This window comes from Sapajus apella, unplaced genomic scaffold, assembly GCF_009761245.1.
Source record: "Sapajus apella isolate SASKATOON/1434 unplaced genomic scaffold, GSC_monkey_1.0 scaffold62, whole genome shotgun sequence".
Taxonomy (NCBI): Eukaryota; Metazoa; Chordata; class Mammalia; order Primates; family Cebidae; genus Sapajus; species Sapajus apella.
In genome coordinates, this window is record NW_022437002.1 from 1,654,268 (window position 1) to 1,673,226 (window position 18,959).

General features: G+C 48.0%; 1 long non-coding RNA gene across 1 annotated transcript in view; it reads left to right on the plus strand.

The window, feature by feature from the left end:
* The window catches only part of LOC116529148, a 75,453-nt gene extending 57,331 nt beyond the window's left edge, over positions 1-18,122 (plus strand). Inside the window, exons 2-4 of the long non-coding RNA XR_004259406.1 lie at positions 15,241-15,379; positions 16,153-16,311; positions 17,213-18,122. This is a non-coding gene — a long non-coding RNA (uncharacterized LOC116529148). The remainder of the gene's footprint in view (positions 1-15,240; positions 15,380-16,152; positions 16,312-17,212) is intronic.
* The last annotated feature ends 837 nt before the right edge of the window (positions 18,123-18,959 follow it).

Genomic DNA, 18,959 nt, shown 5'->3' on the forward strand with positions numbered 1-18,959 from the left:
CATGGTGGCTAGGTTTAGTGTGAGCACTACCTTGAATTTTATATTCGGGTTGTCTGGTAGACTAGCCTGGTATTTCCCTACTCTTGCAGATGTAAGATAATATCCTGCTTTTTGTTCAAAGAGGGGCAGTATACAGTGCAGGGTGTGCTATGGGGTAGGCTGGCCCAAAGTGCAAAGTGGATTTTTCAGCTTCTCGTAAGAGATCACAGGTTATAGCTACTGCTTGAAGACAAACTGGTTACCCTTGTTAGAAAAGTTTACACCGGGCCTCTTGGTGCTATCTAAATTTTGTGCCAGTGCTCAAAGACTTACACATATCTGTTCATGCACCAAAAGATCAAATGGCTTTCTTATATTTGGGAGACAAAGGGACAGGGTTGTTAGGAAACTTTCCTTTACGTTGCAGAACGTCCTATAGCAGGCTGTAGTCTAATTTAATGGCTCTTTATCGTTTTCTTCGAAGGCTTCATATGAGGGCTTTGCTATAAGTCTAAAGTGAGGAATCCAGATACAACAGAACCTGGTAATTCCCAAGAACCCTCATCCTTGTTCTGGTGGTGGGTATAGCCAACTCTAGCTAGGGTCACCCTTCAAAATGCCAAAAAATTATTTGCCCTTTAGATAACTCAGACCCCAAACACTTTATTGTTGATTGCATAATTGTGCCTTTTTCTTAAAAACTTTGTATTCCTGGTCTGCAGAAAATTTAGGGTCAGAATTGTGTTTTGATCTGAGGTTTCTTCTGTTTTGCTGAAAATCAGGATATCATCTCTATATTGGAGAAAGGTTCTCTCAAGTCCTTAGCTAAAGCTTCCCCAAAGACGGTAGGGACATTTTTGAAACCTTGTCAAGTAGTGTCCAATAATATTGTTGTTTTACATTAATTTCTGATGTGAGAATTCAAAGGCAAACAGTTCCTGGGACTCAGAACTCAGGGATGCATTTGATCAGTTGAAGAAAGGACTTATGGGAGGTTTTGCCACATACACCAGTAATAGCCACAGTGTTTGGGGAGACGGGTCCCTCTCTGGTGTTTAGGACAGAATATGTAGCCCCAGTGTCAATTAGAAAGAGTATGAGCCTTTCCCAGTGATTATCACCTGAGGCTCCTTGTGGGAAGTGTTAATAGAGCTAACTGAGTCTATAGCGCCCCTGGATCCCATCACCTTGTTTGCTATCAGCAAGCTGTGGCATCTAGTAGATTAATTTGTGGGAAGTTCCTTCCTCTTTCATCAGGTGAGGTTAGGGCATTCCCATTTCCAATATTCTTCTTGATTACAATATGGACACTGTTGTGACCGTAACGATGGCTGGCTCTTTTGGCCAAGTGGTGAGGTTTGGTGGGGGAGGGCTTAGCTGTGGTGGTCTGTTTCCCTCCACAAGCGCCTTACTGGGTCTTGATTGATGGCAGTTGAAAGCCGCAGCAGACAGGGCAGCTTCTTTTGTGTCATACTGTTTCTGCTTCTCCTGGACTTGGCTATTAGACACTTTAGACACTGGTTCATCCAACCCGCCTTATGCCGTTGTTGTTCTGTCTCGTTTTGCTTTAGGCTTTTAGCAGCCTGAAGCCATGATTTTCAGTTTCTGTCTCTAGTGATAAGTGGAAAAGAGGGGTGAGGAAGGGGCTTTACTGGCCCAACCAGAAACAGAAAGAAAGAACCCCTGACTGTATTCTCTCCCTTGGATAGCCCTGTGAGGCAAGGGATAGTGGCATTCCTAATGCCCCCTCTACTCTTTGTCAGGAGCACTCTGACGGATGAAAGTCATGTAACCAGTCTCATGCTTTGCAGGTGTTCTGGTTCAATGTCAGCATACTGTCTGTACGCTTCAAAAACCCACCCAAGAAGGCAGAGGGATTTTCCTTTGGTCCCTGTTGTACTTCCTGGACCTTATTTAGGCTCTTCAGTTTTGGGACCTTCCTCTGCATTCCAATTATTAAACATTCTTTTTAATGGTTTAACTTTGCCTTGTCTCTGGGGTCACTGGGATTCCAGCCTGGCTCAGCCCTAGGTTTGGCCTGCATTGCTGAGGCTCTGATTGGATTGTTAGGTTATAATTAATGAAGCCTCTTGGCCTCCTGATGATCCTTTTCCAGTATCATCCTATGTTTTCCAGAGTAAGGAGGGTGTTTGTAAATACCTGAATGTCAGCCTAAGGGGAGTTATAAGTAGCAAAGGTGAATGTCAGTAAACTTTTCATCTTTTGGGGATCATCTCATTAGGCAGACATGTTGTTTTTTCAATTGTATAAATCTGAATTTGAAAAGGGAAATGCTCATATATAAGAATACCCTTATCAAGGCCCACAGGGACTTGTCTTAGTGGGAATTGTCCTGCTAAGGGGGAACTGAAGGGGAGCATTTCCTATGCCAAATTGGGTACCCTGATAAGCATGTGGAAGCGTGACCACTCCTACCTGATTGGTAGGTAAAAGGAGGCCCAAAGCTGGGCCTCCAGTTTTGGGGAGAGGGTCTTATGCTCTTCCTATCACCTTCAATAGTACCTGGCATATAGTAGAGGCATTGCAGGGGACTGCAGATGAGGAAGAATGAAGTCATACAAATATAACCCAAATGTTTCCTGCACAATTCCAACGTACAAAATAAGCCTACCATCTCTCTCCTGGACTTCCATGGGCCCTGACATACAAAGAGTTAGTCTGAGGTTATAAAGATTGAATTTAGAATTTACAAATGTCATCTTTGACAATAATTTGTGATCCTATTTTGAGCAAAAGATTTCGAAAAGACTCATTGATAGAGAGCAGACTCAGGTTGCCAAATAATCAGAAGACCTAATAAAGGAATGAAGTGTCAAAAATACTGCATGAACAACAGTTTTATGAACTTAAACATTTAGCAGAGACAGAATAAACCTGTCTGACCAGAAGACTCAGGCAAAAATGTCTGAATTCAAGACATTTTTATTTTGTCAACAATTTTAAATCTTTATTATCTAAAATCATATGAATTTGAAAAGTGTTTTAACTTATTTATGAATACTCCTTTATTTATAAGCCAACTTGGTCCCATAGACAATATAGAGACATATATAGACAGACACAAAGACCCTAGCACCTTGATTTTAAAACTCTAGCCATAAAACTGGGAAAACTTGGCGGGGCATGGTGGCTCACACCTGTAATCCCAGCACTTTGGGAGGCCAAGGTGGGTGAATGACGAGGTCAGGAGATCAAAACCATCCTGGCCAACATAGTGAAACCCCATTGCTACTGAAAATACAGAAATTAGCTGGGTGTGGTGTCACGTACCTGTAATTCCAGCTACTTGGGAGGCCGAGGCAGGAGAGCGGCTTGACCCTGGGAGGCGGAGATTGCAGTGAGCTGAGATTGTGCTGTCGTCCTCTAGCCTGGCGGCAGAGTGAGACTCTGTCTCAAAAAAAAAAAAAAAAAAAAAAAAAAAAAGCTGGCAAAACTTAATATTCTAAAAGGACAGCTGGATTCAAATTATGCCTTTGAGAGTGGAGCAAGTCAAACTCTACTTGTCCTACATGGCCCAGCCCTCACTGAACCCCGAGGAAACAGAGTAGCAATCCACATCATGAAGTGGGGAGTGAGAGAGTGAGAGCTCAGACACCTTAAAGGAGGAGCTTGGGTGTGTTAGAGGAAGACCCAAGACCAAAAAATGGATTTCAAAGTACCAACATCATAGGAACTCACCATAGAATTTTACAAGGAGACCAACTTCATTTATACACGTAGCTTTTTTTTTAGTCTGTTTCTTCAGTTGAATTAATGAGTTCAGGGCAGATCCGCTCAGGGCAAATCCCATCAGGCAACAGGGCCGACAAAGCACTTGTAGCTTTTAGGCCCTCACAACTTAAACATATGGAAGCAGCTCCCCGTGGCAACAACCATTGCAGCCACCTTAAAAGCTGCACAGTCTTATGCCAAAAGTACAAGCAAACCAAATCGAGTGCCTCAGTGGACAGAGCTTTTAGAATTGCCCTTATTTGTTGGATCTCTAACCCAAAGCCAGCTAGGTCTCTCTAGCCTGGCCAAGGTCTTCCTGGGGTGTGGGACTCTAACCCACAACCTGACAAGGGTGGGGCGGTAACCCACAATCTTTATGATGCGAACAAATCAATTTAAAATATAAGGTCATATTAACAAGGCTACGTACTCAAAAGATGTCTGATCCAAAAGCTGTTTCTTTTCTCAAAAGTGAAAGTAGCGCCAAGGAGCCTGGAGTGGCGGACAGAGAAGCAATGATCTCACAGCCAAGCCTCTAGACAGGCACCTAGGGAGCCACTGAGGTTGGTGAAGAGGGCCTGCACCCCACTGAGAGGGTACAGTGCTTTGGGTAGGTTTCGTCCCATCTGGGTCACCACAGTTGTTACTGAGCAATTGGCTCACTGTAGGGAAAAGATCCCGTAAGTGCCAAGGCAGGAGTCGGAAGCCTCAGCCTATTTCCATATAAATAGTGAAGAAGAAAGTAACTAGAAATATAACCATAGTAGTTATTCATAGGTAATCTTACTTATTAATATTCATAGGTGATCTTAGTTCTTTTACTAATGCCTCTCAGGTCTTGAGGTGTGAACCTGGGGTGACATCGTGAACGGAATGACCCTACTGCAAGATGCTTTAAGCCCTGTGTCACGCCCATGTAAGGGCTGCTGGAGACCGCCTAGGCTATGTGTCAGCGCCAGCGCTGGGAAAGCACCTGCTGTTTAGCCAGCTAGGGAAGGAGACGTTCAAGTTGGCCGAGACCTCTCCTTCCTCGGAGGAGTGAGGAGAAAACTCTGCTCCTCCAAGCTCTTGCGGTCGGCCTGACGGCGGTCAGATACACCCGCAGACATCGCAGGCTTCATTGTCTCCAAGTGATGCTGTGCTTCAGTGGTCACGTCCCATGTCCACTCTCATGTTGTGCTTCTGCACCTGGTTCCTTTTTTCTTAGAAGAGATAATTAGTAAAAGTAATATAAATCTTAATGTCTTGTTCTTTCTTAACAAGTATGGAAAAGTGCTGCCACATTATGCTCCTTACCTCCTCTCGGCTACTAGAAAGCCTTGGGCCCCTGCCGGTAGGACACTTGATGTACTTGACCCTATCACTGCCATGCCCTATCTACCCTGCCTGCAGTCGCCAACCACCAAGGCCCCGCCCTACCTACCCTGCCCCAAGATTTGCAACTCAATAAAAGTCAGAGTGTCCAGGCATTCGGGGCCACTGCTGGGCTCCGTGTTTTGGTTGGCAGTGGACCCCCAGGCCTGAACTCTCTTTTCTCTATCTCTGTGTCTTGTGTCTTTTATTTCTACAATTTCTCGTCTGCACACTAGCAGAGAGGGGCTCACGGCACCAGTAGAGAGGAGCTACAGCTCACTACATGACACATATGGAAGCCAGGACTATGGCACCAGCTTTTGGGAAAAGAAAAACATATTGCAAGTCCACTGGCAAGAAGACAGGCGGTGACACTCAAGCCTATCTCCCTGGTCTGGTGGTTGAGTCAAGCGTTGATGGCATTTTTAACCAGTCCCAGGTGATGCCAGTGATGCTGGTCTGCCAGGCTGGTGGTGGTAACAATCAGGGCAAAGCTTTTTCCCATGATGCATGCCCAGGCCATTTTGGCTCTATGCCACCTGTAACAACTTAAGCAATCGTTAATGACTTTGAGCTGGTTCTGCAGTGACGGGGTGGTGATGAACATGTGAGGAAACCCAATGTGGCTGGAGGAGAGAATGATGGATGGGGATTAGCTCAGGCAGGGGATCAGAGCAAACCTGGCTGGCAGGTGATGTCGAGCAGGACTGAAGGAAGTGAGAGCAGGGCCTCTTTGGCACCTGGGGACAATATGGGCAAAGGCTTGGCAGGGGAACTGACCTGCCCAGAGAGGGTGTCCTTCCAACCACTTACATCTATGCCTCTTGGTCACATGTGGGTCCCATGCTGAGGGCCAGGGAAGCAAAGAGAAGCAAGGAGGGAGGGTCCGTGTTTCCTCAGCTTCATCAGGGAGACAGGGTTAGTTACATGGTGAAGCTGCACAGTGGTCAGTGTGCTGACGGGAGGTCGCAGTAGCAGAGAGACCTGGAGGCAGTGTGGGTGGACCCAGAGAGGCCTGGTCCGCTCCTTGCTCTGAAGCTTCCTTCTTCAGCTTTCAGAGCCTCTGTCGCAGACTCCTGGTCTGGATGATCTTGGAGGTGTCTTTCCAGGCCAGGTGAGAGGATAGTTAGGTGGATGGAAGGGCAGAAGGACAGGCAGTCCTGGATCCTGTCTCTCAAGCCCCTCAGTCCCCCTGACCTCACACTGCCTGGGTTTCTCTGAGTGCAAGATGTTCCCAGCCTGTTTCCAAGATCCTGTGATGCAAGCGTTCTAAGAGTCCAACATTGTCGCATTCTTACATCCAATTACATTCTTGTTTTGTGAAACTCACTTTGATTTTGGCTATTTTACTCTCTTTTTATCCTCTATTTAGAATCTTTGAAGATTATAACATTTCATTATTCAGATTTCTTTCAACCTCCTCTGAGTCCCCCTTGGTGAATGCAGCCTTCTGTGACCCTGTGAAGTGACCCTCTCCCACCTCTGGTGTGGACACAGTCCCCCCATCTTTGGTCTCCCCAAGGCTTCCTGTTACTTCCCCAATACTTTCCTTTAAATCATGTCCATGGTCCACTCTGGGGCCCACTTCAGACTTTCTGAGTTTGTGGCTGTCACATAATGTTGTTAGTCATGACCACGGCAATTAGAATGACTATGCTGGACCGTCAACTCTTGCTGGATATAGTACTGACGTTGAGTCAGAGCCTTGCCCAATAAGCAGGCCACTGGTCACCCTGGCTGTGCCTGACAGGTGTCCAATTTGTGGACAGCACTGGCCACAGTTACGCAGTGAGTCATCCCAGACTCCTGTAACTACCCACGAGGTTTACCCTGCCCATTGCGTAGACAGAGCCGATTCATCAAGCAGGGGAATTGCAATAGAGAAAGAGTAACTTACCCAGAGCCGGCTGTGAAGGAGACCAGTGTTTGTATTACTCAAATCAGTCTCCCCTGAGCATTCAGGGAGCAGAGTTTTTAAGAATAACTTGGTGGGTGGGAGGAAGCCAGTGAGCCAGGAGTGCTGATTGGTCAGGGATGAACTCACGGGGAGTTAAAGCTGTCCTTCTGTGCTGAGTCATTCCTGGGTGTGGAAGGCACAAGGTCAGATGAGCCAGTTGATTGATCTGGGTGGGGCCAGCTGATCCACCAGGTGCAGGGCCTGCAAAATATCACAAGCACTGATCTCAGGAGCAGTTTAGGGAAGGTCCGAATCTTGCAGCCTCCAGCTGCACGACTCCTAAACTGTGATTTCTAATCTTGTGGCTAAGGTTAGTCCTACTCAGGCAATCTAGTCCCCAGGCAAAGGAGGTCTGCCATAGGAAAGGGCTGTTACTGTCTTTGTTTTAAACTAAAGACTAAGTTTCTCCCAAAGTTAGTTCCATTTATGCCCAGGCATGAACAAGGACAGCTTGGAGGTTAGAAGCAAGATGGAGTCAATTAAGTGAGATCTCGTTCACTGTCTCAGTCTTAATTTTGCAAAGGCGATTTTACTCCCATGGGCAGAGGGTGCAGCCCCTCTCAAGCAGGCTGGCCTATGCCCCCTGGGCTCTGCAGGGAGCCCACCCAGGCTGTTTGGGTTCCTGGCTTCCCCTCCATTTCCTACCCAGAGTCTTCATGCTCTCTTTCTCCTCTGCTCTCAGGACAGCATCAGACCTTTATCTCTGCAGGCCTCTCCTCAAGATTTTAGATTCTGCTTCCAAACTGCAGTGGAGGAGGCCCAGTCTCTGTTCATGACCCCTGAGCCCCAGGTGCAGTATCGTGCCATACTATAGTACCCACCATAGTACCCAATGGTTAGATCGCAGCCTGGTCAACCCTGGTTTCCAGCCCTGCCTCTTCCACGTCCCTTCTGAGACTTCCGGAAGGTTACTTCAGCTCTCCGAGCTCCGTCCCCTCAGTGTGAGTTCAACGTAATAATGGCATCTACCTTACGGGGTGGATTCAATGTAGCAACACAGGTAACAAGCTCAGCGAGGATTCCGTTATTGTTGCTATCTTGTTGTGTCACAGCTTGTGATTTCTCTGCCCCAAGAGCATTCCAGCGGCCCCTCTCGGCTTCTCACCATTGGAGCAGTGAGAAGAAAACGGGCCCTGGAGTCCACAGACCCAGGTTCAGGCTCAGCCTCCAGCACTCACTCAATGTGTGTCTTGGGCAGGTGGCTTACCTTTGTGAACCCCATCATATTTTCCCTCTGTAAATTGGCACAGTCATACTGAGCACATAGGGTTAATGTGAGGACTTCACGAAGGCACGTCGGCTGGAGGCACATTCCTGGCTCCAATGACACTTTCCGTGCGTACTTGGGGGTGGGACTCTGAACAAAACACAGGGTCTCTCTGTTCCTGGGAGCCTCATCCTTAACGTGGAGACTGGGAGCCTCTGCTGCGTAGGATGCTGTGGGGACTCCAGGACCCGAGAGAGCCCCCAGTGCCTGCTAACTGGCGTCGTTACTTTTTCATCATCATCACCATTGTTGCTGTTGTTTTGTTTGCAGGCAAGCACCCCATCTTGTCTTCATGCATCAAGCCCCTGGCACAGGGTCTGGGCATAGTAAAGGCTTAACACTCACCAGAGCAGGAAGAGCAGGGACCCGGAGCAGACTGCCTGGGTTCAAGGTCCAGTCTCACTGCCTCTGAGCTGTGTGACCATGGACAAGTTTCTAAACCTTTCTGAATGTCAGCATCTTCATCTGTAAAATAGGTGAGGGGGTGCATAACAATAGGACCTCCTTCATGGAGCTGTTGAAATAACTAAGTGAACTCACGCAGGAAAAGTACTTAGCACAGTGCCCGGCACACAGTGCCAAGCCAGTAGCAGCTTTGATTCTTCCTGGCCCCAAAGGGACGTTGGCATTGAGGGGCTTCTGAAGATCTCCTTTTCTACCCCCACTGTGCTTTGAGATGAAGAAACTGAGGCCAAGAGACACAAAATTAAACATTTGGCAACAAGACAGAATACGACTGTGCTAAGTTATGCAGGACAGATGAGAACAAAACGATCTATAATAAAGGGCTAATTGCAGGGGACAGATGCTAAGTGGACCAGGAGCCTGAGACGAAGGAGAGGAAAACGCAGCCTGGGACGAGGACGGCCTCGGCCAGGACCCAGGTGTTCTCGTGAATGACACTGATCTTTCCCCTTAACACAGCCAGGCATCCTGACTGTGAGGCATTTGGCAAGTGCAGGCGTTTATATAAAAGAGTACAGAATTCATCTTGTGTCTTGCCTTCCAAAGACAGTAGTTTTTCCTGATTAACATCTTTCTTTATTTCTTTTTCTCTTCATATACAAGTATATATTTTCTTTTTTTTTTTTTTTTTTTTTTTTTTGAGACGGAGTTTCGCTCTTGTTACCCAGGCTGGAGTGCAATGGCGCCATCTCGGCTCACCGCAACCTCCGCCTCCCGGGTTCAGGCAATTCTCCTGCCTCAGCCTCCTGAGTAGCTGGGATTACAGGCACGCGTCACCATGCCCAGCTAATTTTTTGTATTTTTAGTAGAGACGGGGTTTCACCGTGTTGACTAGGATGGTCTCGATCTCTTGACCTTGTGATCCACCCGCCTCGGCCTCCCAAAGTGCTGGGATTACAGGCTTGAGCCACCGCGCCCGGTTTTCATAATTGCTTTCCCATTGGCATAGCTGTCGGGATAGACTAGGATATGATACACAAATAAGCAAGGCCCCAAAACAACAAACATTGTTTCCTGCTGTTGCTACATGTCCTCAGTGGTCAGCAGGGAGGCCCTGGTCATCACAGATGCAGGGACTGCCACCGATGGAGGCTCCACCGACTGAGGATGCCGGCCTCTCCACATGTGTTTCTAGAGTCACTGTGACAGGGAAGGGGGACAGGGGAGCTGAGCGCTCAGATGCTGACTCAGATGCTCCCACCTGGAAGGGACACTCGCCGCCTCTATTCACGCCCAATTGGCCAGTGCAATTCTTACAGCCACCCTGATGTGAAGGCCGTGGGAGATGCCGTTCTCCGCCAGGCCCAGAAAAAGCAGTGGACATTGGTGGATCCAGCTGTGTCCTCCCACGTGCAGACACAGATCTGAAGCTTTCCCACCTGGCACTCCAGGCTGATCAGTTTCCCAATGCATTGTGTATTCATGGAAGTTGTCCATGCGATGAGTATTCTATAATTTATTTAACCATTTCCTATTTATGTAATTTGGATGGTTATGTTTTTTACTGTTGTAACGCTGCAATATATATTTTCATTCTTTAGTTTTCTACTGTGTTAGAATAGCCTCCTATAGGAGATGTTGGTAAAATAGTATGAATTTATAGAAACTACCTATGGTTAAGATTTATGGAGTGAATAGTCTTCCTGGTTAATGGGAGGTTGTGAATGATCAAATCACTTGCTCTCTTTACCAGCACAGTTGCTGGGTCAGCAGGAAAGTCCCTCACAGCAGCTCTGCAGGCCAAGTGGGGAGTGCCTGGGCTCTGGGCTCAGGAATTTCACTGTCCGTGCACTGACTGTAACTCGGCTGGGCCAAGTGCCTCTCAAGCCCGAGTCCACCCCTGCAGAACAAAGGCCATGATGCTCTCTGTCCTATTCACTCTTCAGGAAACAGGATCTGTGAGGGGCTTCGTAAAGTGCAGACCTTGTTGGGGTTACCAGCTGCTAGAACCATTCTTATCCAGGTAGGGGGCAGTGGGTGGTGTCAAATAGCCGGGCAGAGGAAGGGCTAGTGGTGCCTTCCCTGTACTGCCCAGGCTCTCCTTCCTCATGTCGCTGCATGTACCTTGAGACATCTCAGGGACACATGGAGGGAGTTGGGCACCTCCCAAAGGTGGAAGAAGGAGTGGCACCAAATTCCCAGGTGCTCATCAAATTAGGATGAAAGTTGTGAAAGTCATCTGTGCAAAAATGCTAGGCTGAAAATAAAAGCAAGAACAGCCATCTGTCTCCTGTCCTGAGAGAGACTGTGTGGGAACAGCCAGTGTCTAGGGGGCAAGAGAGGCTGAGCAGGGAAGTGGGCAGTGAAGAGTCAGCGTGGGCAGAGTCGCTGACCTTGGTCTCCCCCCCAAAGCATTTGGGGGAAGTTTAGCCCCACCCCCTGTATGGCCAAGACCTGCATCTCTGGATGGAATTCCACATTCCACAGCTGAATGGAGGGCCTGATCATGTCTGGCTTTACACTAAATAATCTCTGAGTTTTCTACTGGTGTCAGTCCCATTTTCCTGGGCAGAGGTTATTGGGCTGACAGGCTCAGGGCTGGGTGGAGAAAAGGGAAAAAAATGCTATCACAGGAGGTGATGAGGCTGGTCTATTACTGGATGGAACTAGTGAAGAATTTGCTTAAATGACTTGTTCACGTCATCTCCCTGTAATCACTCTCATGTTTCATGAACACCTTTCTTATCTCCATCCACCCCCGCCCCTGCACAATGCTTTAGTCTTTTTACCACCTTTTTGCTTAACCACAAGATAACAGTTTGCCACATCATCTTCTGAAAGATCCTCCAGGAGAAACGCAGCGGAGCTGACTCTGTGGAACCAATGAAACTATTTTGTAAATTACTGAAAGTGACGAGGAGCCAATGAAACCATTTTGCCAGGAATAAATGAAACCATTTTGTAAATTACTGAAAGCGAGGAGAAATTAGAGCAGCATTTATGTTGATTGCAGCTGGAGATGGAGAGAAAGGTGGTCTGGTGGAGAGTCCTCTTCTGTCATAGTAGTGGGGGCTGCATGGACAGTGGAGAGAGTCCTGGACTGGGTGCTCAGGGCCTGGAGCCAGGGTTCTGCTGGGTACTGAGCTTTGAAGAACCCCTGGGCCTTCATCTAGAAACCCCTGAATGTGTGTATAGGTATGCAGATATGTTCAGTGCATACACAGACACATACAGATTTACATAGACACACACACACAGATCCACATAAACACCCCCATACACACACAGACACAATGACAAACACTCCATGCACACACATGTACACAGGAATGCATATGCATGAATTCATATTACAGGCAGGCACATGTTCACTTGGCCAAGGTCAGAGGCAGAGGTAGCTTTCAAAGCCTGATCTGCAGGAGATGTCAGTCGGTCAGGCAGGGGGATTTAGGGGTGCTGACATTCACAGCACCTCCCTCCCACCCATGGGGTTGATCTGAGTACCTGGCCAGTGCTGCCATTCTCACCCTCTCAGGAGTCAGGAATGCTTCCTGCTCTCTCAGCCCTGAGGAGTCCCCTGCCCTGACCTCCCCATTCCTGCCCTTCCCCGGCTGGCCTGAACTGACAGGCTGGCCCTCTCTGCGTCCTTGGCCAAGAGTAAAGTGCTGTACTTGTGTGACGATATGTAGCATGTGAGCATGTGCACAAATAAGCCAGCCAGGACTTGGCCCTGGTGACAGGTACAGATTTGTCAGGCTAAGGATTTGCCAGGGCATCAGAGAGTCAGCAGCCAAACAAGGATATGACTCACCTATTAGGTCATTTTCTGCTACCCTTTACCTAAGGATGTGTGATTTCAAGGGAGGAGGAAGGGTCATTCTGGTGAGAGCAGAGAAGCAGGGAAGACAAGCTGTAGAGCGAATGAAACAGATGCTCAGAGGAAGCGGAGATGAGCTGCAGGGTGGGGTGGGTGGGTGAGTGGCTGTCTGGGGTCCCAGCTGGGGTTTCAGGCCCTAGTTCCAGGCTCTGGTAGGCCGGTCTTCTGCAAGTTCCATTAGAAACTTCCCCTTACCCCTGCCCTCCTCCAGCCTGGTACAATACCCCTCCACACACAATTTTTCTTTGCCTTAAGCTGGAATGAATGGTTTCCTATTACTTGCAAAGAGCCCTGACTCAGACACCAGGCAAACCTATTTATTTTTAAAACTCCTTAAAAAAAAGCATCATTTCCAACAATGAATGTCTTTTGCTCAGAGAGGCCTTGTCAAATAAGAGGAATGAGACATTTGCAAACCGACGTGAAAACGAAACCCACAACCCGGGCACACACTTGTTTGACAAGTGATAATTAACTGTTGACAATATAATTTCAGTTTGAATGCAAATGTGTTTTTCATTAAAATGATCAAAGAAGAAGATATATGAATGGCTAATAAATCAAGAGAAGATGCTCAACATCATTAGTCATCAAAGAAATGCAAATTAAAGCTATAATGAGGTGCCATCTACACCCACCAGACTGGCTAAAATTAAAAAGACTGAAAATAACAAGTATTGATGAGAATGTGGGAGAACGGACTCCTCAGACATTGCTGGTGGGAATAGAAAATGTTAGGCTACAGAAAACAGTGTGGCAATTTGTTTTTTTTTTTTCAGACAGAGTCTTACTCTGTTGCCCAGGCTGGAGTGCAATGGTGCAGTCTCAGCTCACTGTAGTCTCTGCTTTCCTGGTTCAAGCGATTTTCTTGCTTCAGCCCCCTGAGTAGCTGGGATTACAGGCACATGCCACCATGCCTGGCTAATTTTTGTGTTTTTAGTAGAGACAGGGTTTTACTGTTGGTCAGGCTGGTCTTGAACTCTTGACCTCATGATCCACATGCCTTGGCCTTCCAAAGTGCTGGGATTACAGGCGTGAGCCACCATGGCTGGCCTTTTTTTTTTTTTTTTCCTTTTTTTAAAGTTAACATGCATCTACATGATCCATCCACTCTGCTCTGTACGTGTTTACCCAAGACTCTGTGCCTGACTGTGGCAGTCAGCTCTTCTGCTAAAAAGGTTTTCAGAATAGGTGCTGAGTGTCCACCACTCTGGTATTGGATTTAGGCTCTGGAAAGGACGCTGGGACTATAGGTCTCTGCACCTTCTGTGTGTCCCACAGACCAAGTGCAGTCCTCGGCAGGTAGATGAGCTAGTCTACCTCTTGCTAAGGAACTGGCATCCTCCTCTGGGTGTGCTTGGGCCTGAATGTGCCTGCCACCAACTGGCAGAGTGTCAGCATTGATTCCAACTCAGGGAAGGAGATGGGCATCTCATCTCTCCAGGTCCTGCTGGGGTCATATCCTATTCCTCATTTTACAGAGGAGAACATGGTCTTAGAGACATGCACTCACTCGTTCAAGGCCACACAGCTGGTGAGGGTCTCAATGGAGAGAGATGTGAACTCTGACTTGCCTGACTCAAGTCTGGGCACGCATACTGCCACTTCCCCTTCTTTTAATCCACTCAACTACTCTGTGTCTCAGTTTTCCCATGTGTAAAATGGGGATAAAAATGATACTTGCCTCACGGGTTTGTTATGAAGATGAAATACATGAATGCACAGAGCAGTGCTTGGTACATAGGAATGTCTCAATCAATACTCATTATGAAACTTATTCATTAAGTTCATGTAATACATAATATCATTATACCGCTTTCATTCTTTCCTCCTATGGGACTAACTGGCTTTTCCCCCTTAATCATCTCTGTGTCCTTCTCTGGACTTTGTCCTTGAAAGGGATCCTGTGACATTGAGAATAGGGTGGGTATTTGTTTCCTAGCCTGTGCAGATTAGACTCTTCCAAAGACAGACATCTGAGAAACCAACAGCCGGAAACCTCCAATCACTTAATTGAAGAACCTGCCAGTGTGAAAAGGCTTTAAATGCCCATGTTTAATTGTATAAAAGGAGTTTGGCCTCATTTCATAGAAGCCACTTCTATTTCTCTTATCTTTCTAGAGCTTCTTCTTCCAAGAGCAATTTGCGGTGATCAGGGACAATTTGAAGAATGTGCCAAACTTGAAAAGGGGAGTCCCTCCCCGCTCTGGGGCTGCCCTTCTCCAGCTCTCCCTCTCCTCTGGAAGCAGGCAGAAGTTCCCAGGTCGCAAAGGCAGGCTAGTCGCATGGCGTTCACCCTGCCCAAAGGACGGCAGGGACGCATCAAGTCTGCGGTCAAGGGACCTGTGCTCTCAGGGTAGCCCCTGTGGGACTGGGTCCCTGTTGTCCCTGGAGGGAAAGAGCTGGGCTCTGAGGTCACTCTGCAAGCTGACCTCTTGTCCATGCCGGCCCCGTGTCAGGGTGAATGTGGACACCCAGACACATCTTATTTCCTCAAAGCACAACTCCCGGCCCCTCATTCGGATCCTGGCGATAGGTATTTCATCACAGTCCAAATGGCTTTTCTACCCTCTCTAGGCTCACAGCTGCTGGAGGCATCAGACAGAAGTGGCAGAGGCACCGAGGGAGGAAGATTCTGAGGGGGTAAACTGGAAGCTCTACCCTCTCTAGGCTCACAGCTGCTAGAGGCATCAGACAGAAGTGGCAGAGGCACCGAGGGAGGAAGATTCTGAGGGGGTAAACTGGAAGCACGGACAGGCCGGGAGTGAGGCGGGATCTGGACACCCACGACCAGACGGAGGAGCATTTGGTAAGTGGCCATGTGTCTTTCAAATCATATTGTGTTTATAAAGGCAGTTTACAAAACACACAGTATGTGATGGGGTTAATTTGTTCTTTCAACCAGTGCTTACTGAGCACCTACTTCGTGCCAGGCTCCATACCAGTGCTGAGATGCACTGAGAAGGGAGACTCGGTCCCTGCCTTCAGTTTGGAGAGGCAGCACAGGTCAAGAAAAGACCCCATTGCCCCCCACAATGCGGGATGTGCAGTCTCGTCTGTGTGATGAACGCTGACTCTGTTCCAGGCCTGTGGTCAGATCTCCTAATGTCCTAGTGAGTTCGGGGACTTAGGGGATCCTCCTAGTTTAACAGGCAAAGTGACCAAGATGGGGCGAGACTTGTCTGATGTCCTGGACCCAGGTTTTTTGAGTTCTCGACCTGAGCTCTGGCCTCAGCATCACGTGGCCTCGGGGTCTCACAGGACAATCGCAGCCACAGCTTCGACCCATCCTCTTTCCCAGGTCACCCTGCCAGCTTTCCCATACTGACATTAATTACACTTCCTGGAGGTTAATTTGTAAGGAGGCAGTAAAAATGTGTTGTTTAAATAGTGATTATTAAAATCATCCTGGGGTTCTGCTACGTAACAGGTAATTATCTGCCACATAATTGGCAAAACAACGCAGTCAGTTCCATTTAGCAGTTTCCACAGAACACGGAGTTAATCCTGGGGAGTGCACGGCATACTCAGCCGTGTTTGCGACATTTGCTCAATCATACTCTTATTACATCTGAATTGAAGTCACTTTAGGAACCTTTGCTGGGAGGAGAACATGCTGATTTGCTAAGACCTGGGTCCCAGAGGTCTGAGTGGAGACATTTTCCTCCGAGGTGGGAGTTTTCTGCTCTAGGGATGACATCCCCTCATGTCCAGCAAGAACACACTGAACCACTTGTCCATGTAAGCATTATGCATTTGCACAATTACTCTTTCGATTATTGTTTTTCAATACCCATTCATTTGCCTCTTTGACCGGTATTTTTCATTCATTGGTTTTACTCATGCGGTCATCACGTGTTCATGTATCCCTCGATCCGCACCTTGGTTTGTTTCTGCTTCCCCTGATTGTTCTTTCATTTGTCATTGCACTCATTTGTTGATTCATGATTCCTCAGTCCATTCATTTGTTCAATGCTCCATGCAGTTGCCAATTTGTTCATTCATTCATCATTCAACAATGAATGATTTGTTCATATATAGTGTGTTGGGTGTGTCCGTCAGGTGGGATTGCAGCCAGGCCCATTGGCATATTCTGGGCATTTCACTCAAGAGGGCCCTGGGGCCTATTTTTTTTTAAAGAAAACCTTTTAGTGTAGCCTAATGTACTGTGAGACTCACACCGACGGGAGAACACAAATGGTAAGCGTATGGCTAAAGAACTCTCTGAAACTGCTGGGCGCGGCGGCTCAAGCCTGTAATCCCAGCACTTTGGGAGGCTAAGGCGGGTGGATCACGAGGTCAAGAGATCGAGACCATCCTGGTCAACATGGTGAAACCCCGCCTCTACTAAAAATACAAAAAATTAGCTGGGCATGGTGGTGCGTGCCTGTAATCCCAGCTGCTCAGGAGGCTGAGGCAGGAGAATTGCCTGAACCCAGGAGGCGGAGGTTGCGGTGAGCCGAGATGGCGCCATTGCACTCCAGCCTGGGTGACAAGAGCGAAACTCCGTCTTAGAGAAAACAAAAAACAAAAAAACTCTCTGAAACTAAATACACCTAAGGGACCAGTGCAGATCAAGAAAGAGAATGTTACCAGGACTCCAGGATCCCCTTCACACCCCTGCTTGTCACTCTTTCTCCAGGTAGAGACAGATGAGCAGCGTCCTGCCTTCCAACACCACGTATCACCTGTGCCTGTTCCGGGACTTCATACAAATGCACTCACACCGTCTGGCGCTCATGCGTGTTTCGTTTCCACTTTGTTCAACATCATGTGTGTGTTTCATCCAGGTCGGTGTGTTGAGTTGCATGCTGTTGATTCTTATTGATGTGTGATGTTTGTATATTGTATGACTATGCAGCGATTTGTTTACCCGTCTAACTCTAAATGAGATCTGAGTACTTTCCAGTTTGGGGCTGTTGTGAACAGTGCCGCTATAAGGTTTTTGCAAGTGCTTTTTGGTGAACATATGGGTGAATTTCTGTTGGGCAGATACTTAGGAATGGAATTTCTGAGTCATAAATTACACACAGGTTCAGCATCAAAAGAGACTGCTGAACAGTTTTGCAAAGTGGTTCTTTCAATTTATGAGGCTTTGTCTACAGACTTGTCCCTGAGCAACCTGCCCTCCCATGACCTTACCTGGTCTGTGGGTTGCCTCAGGTCCCCTGAGCCTGCTGCTCAGTTCTCCCTCCCGGTCTTTGTCCTTCCCTGGGTCTTTGGTGCAGGACTCTCTGTTCCTGGGTCCTAATGTTGGCTCCTGGAGACACATTCTCAAGCCACTCTGAATGGCATCCTCTGGGTCTGGTGTGACCTGGCTGCCTTCCCCACACTGGGGCCTTCCTTGGTGGCAGAGCCTCCCTCACATCCTGACCTTCCTCCTGGGGGTCCATGGGTCAAGTGCTCTACTGAGCACGGGGAGGGGGGGTCTTTGTTAAACCCAGTGTGGGTCCTGCCCTTGTGGGGTTCATAGACTGGTGTGGAGATGGATCCTGGGCCTTTCTTCCTACGCTTCAAAGGTGGGCAGTTGAGTCTAAGAGGAAGAGATGGACAGAAAACTTTATGTTGAGAGAATGCCAAACCTTGGCATGTGATTTACTGGGAGGGGGAATGTCATGGGACAGAAAGTGCAAGAACTTCAGAGTCGATTGGTCCTGGGCTCAAGTTCCAATTGCTCCATGCCCAGCTATGTGATGGAAGATGCTGGCACCCATCTTGGTGGCACTGACAGTGTGTCCAGGAGGTGCCCAGCAGGCTGTGGGCAATGCAGAGACTGAGGAATAGGGCCCTGGAGTTAGCGCTGGGAGATCTGGCCTCACCTCTGGACACTCCCTGGAGGCTGTCGCCAGCAGGACCCCCCTCTCCCGCTGTTTTCTTTCTCTGACTCACAGTGTGACCTTGGGCACACTGCCCCCTCTCAGAGTTTCAGCTGTCACATTCATGAAATGGGGTTAATCCACCTCCTGGGACTATGAGGCCTGAGACAGTGGAGGTGATGGTGTCTAGGCAACTCTGCGGCGTCATTTATCCGGGGTAGTCACAGCATTCTCACCTCGGATGACGTTTCCTCTCTTGTTCTTTGCATTTTCCTCCAGGATTATCCTTCCTTCCTCCTTCCCACAGTGTGCTCATTTGCCTTCTTTCATCCTAGTTTTACTTTCACTTATTATAATTTTATATTAGAGGAATCATCAGAGACCAGCTAGCCCCTCATTTATGCATTGGAGAAACTGAGGCACAAAGAGAGAAAGCAATGACCTCAAGATCACCCAGCCAGCTGCGGTTCAGCTCCTAGCTCCACACAGAAATTCCAGCCCCAGGAGGATGAACGTCCGCACTTTGATGTGGTGTCTACTCTCTACGCTCCAGGAAGATGTCCAACCTTGTCT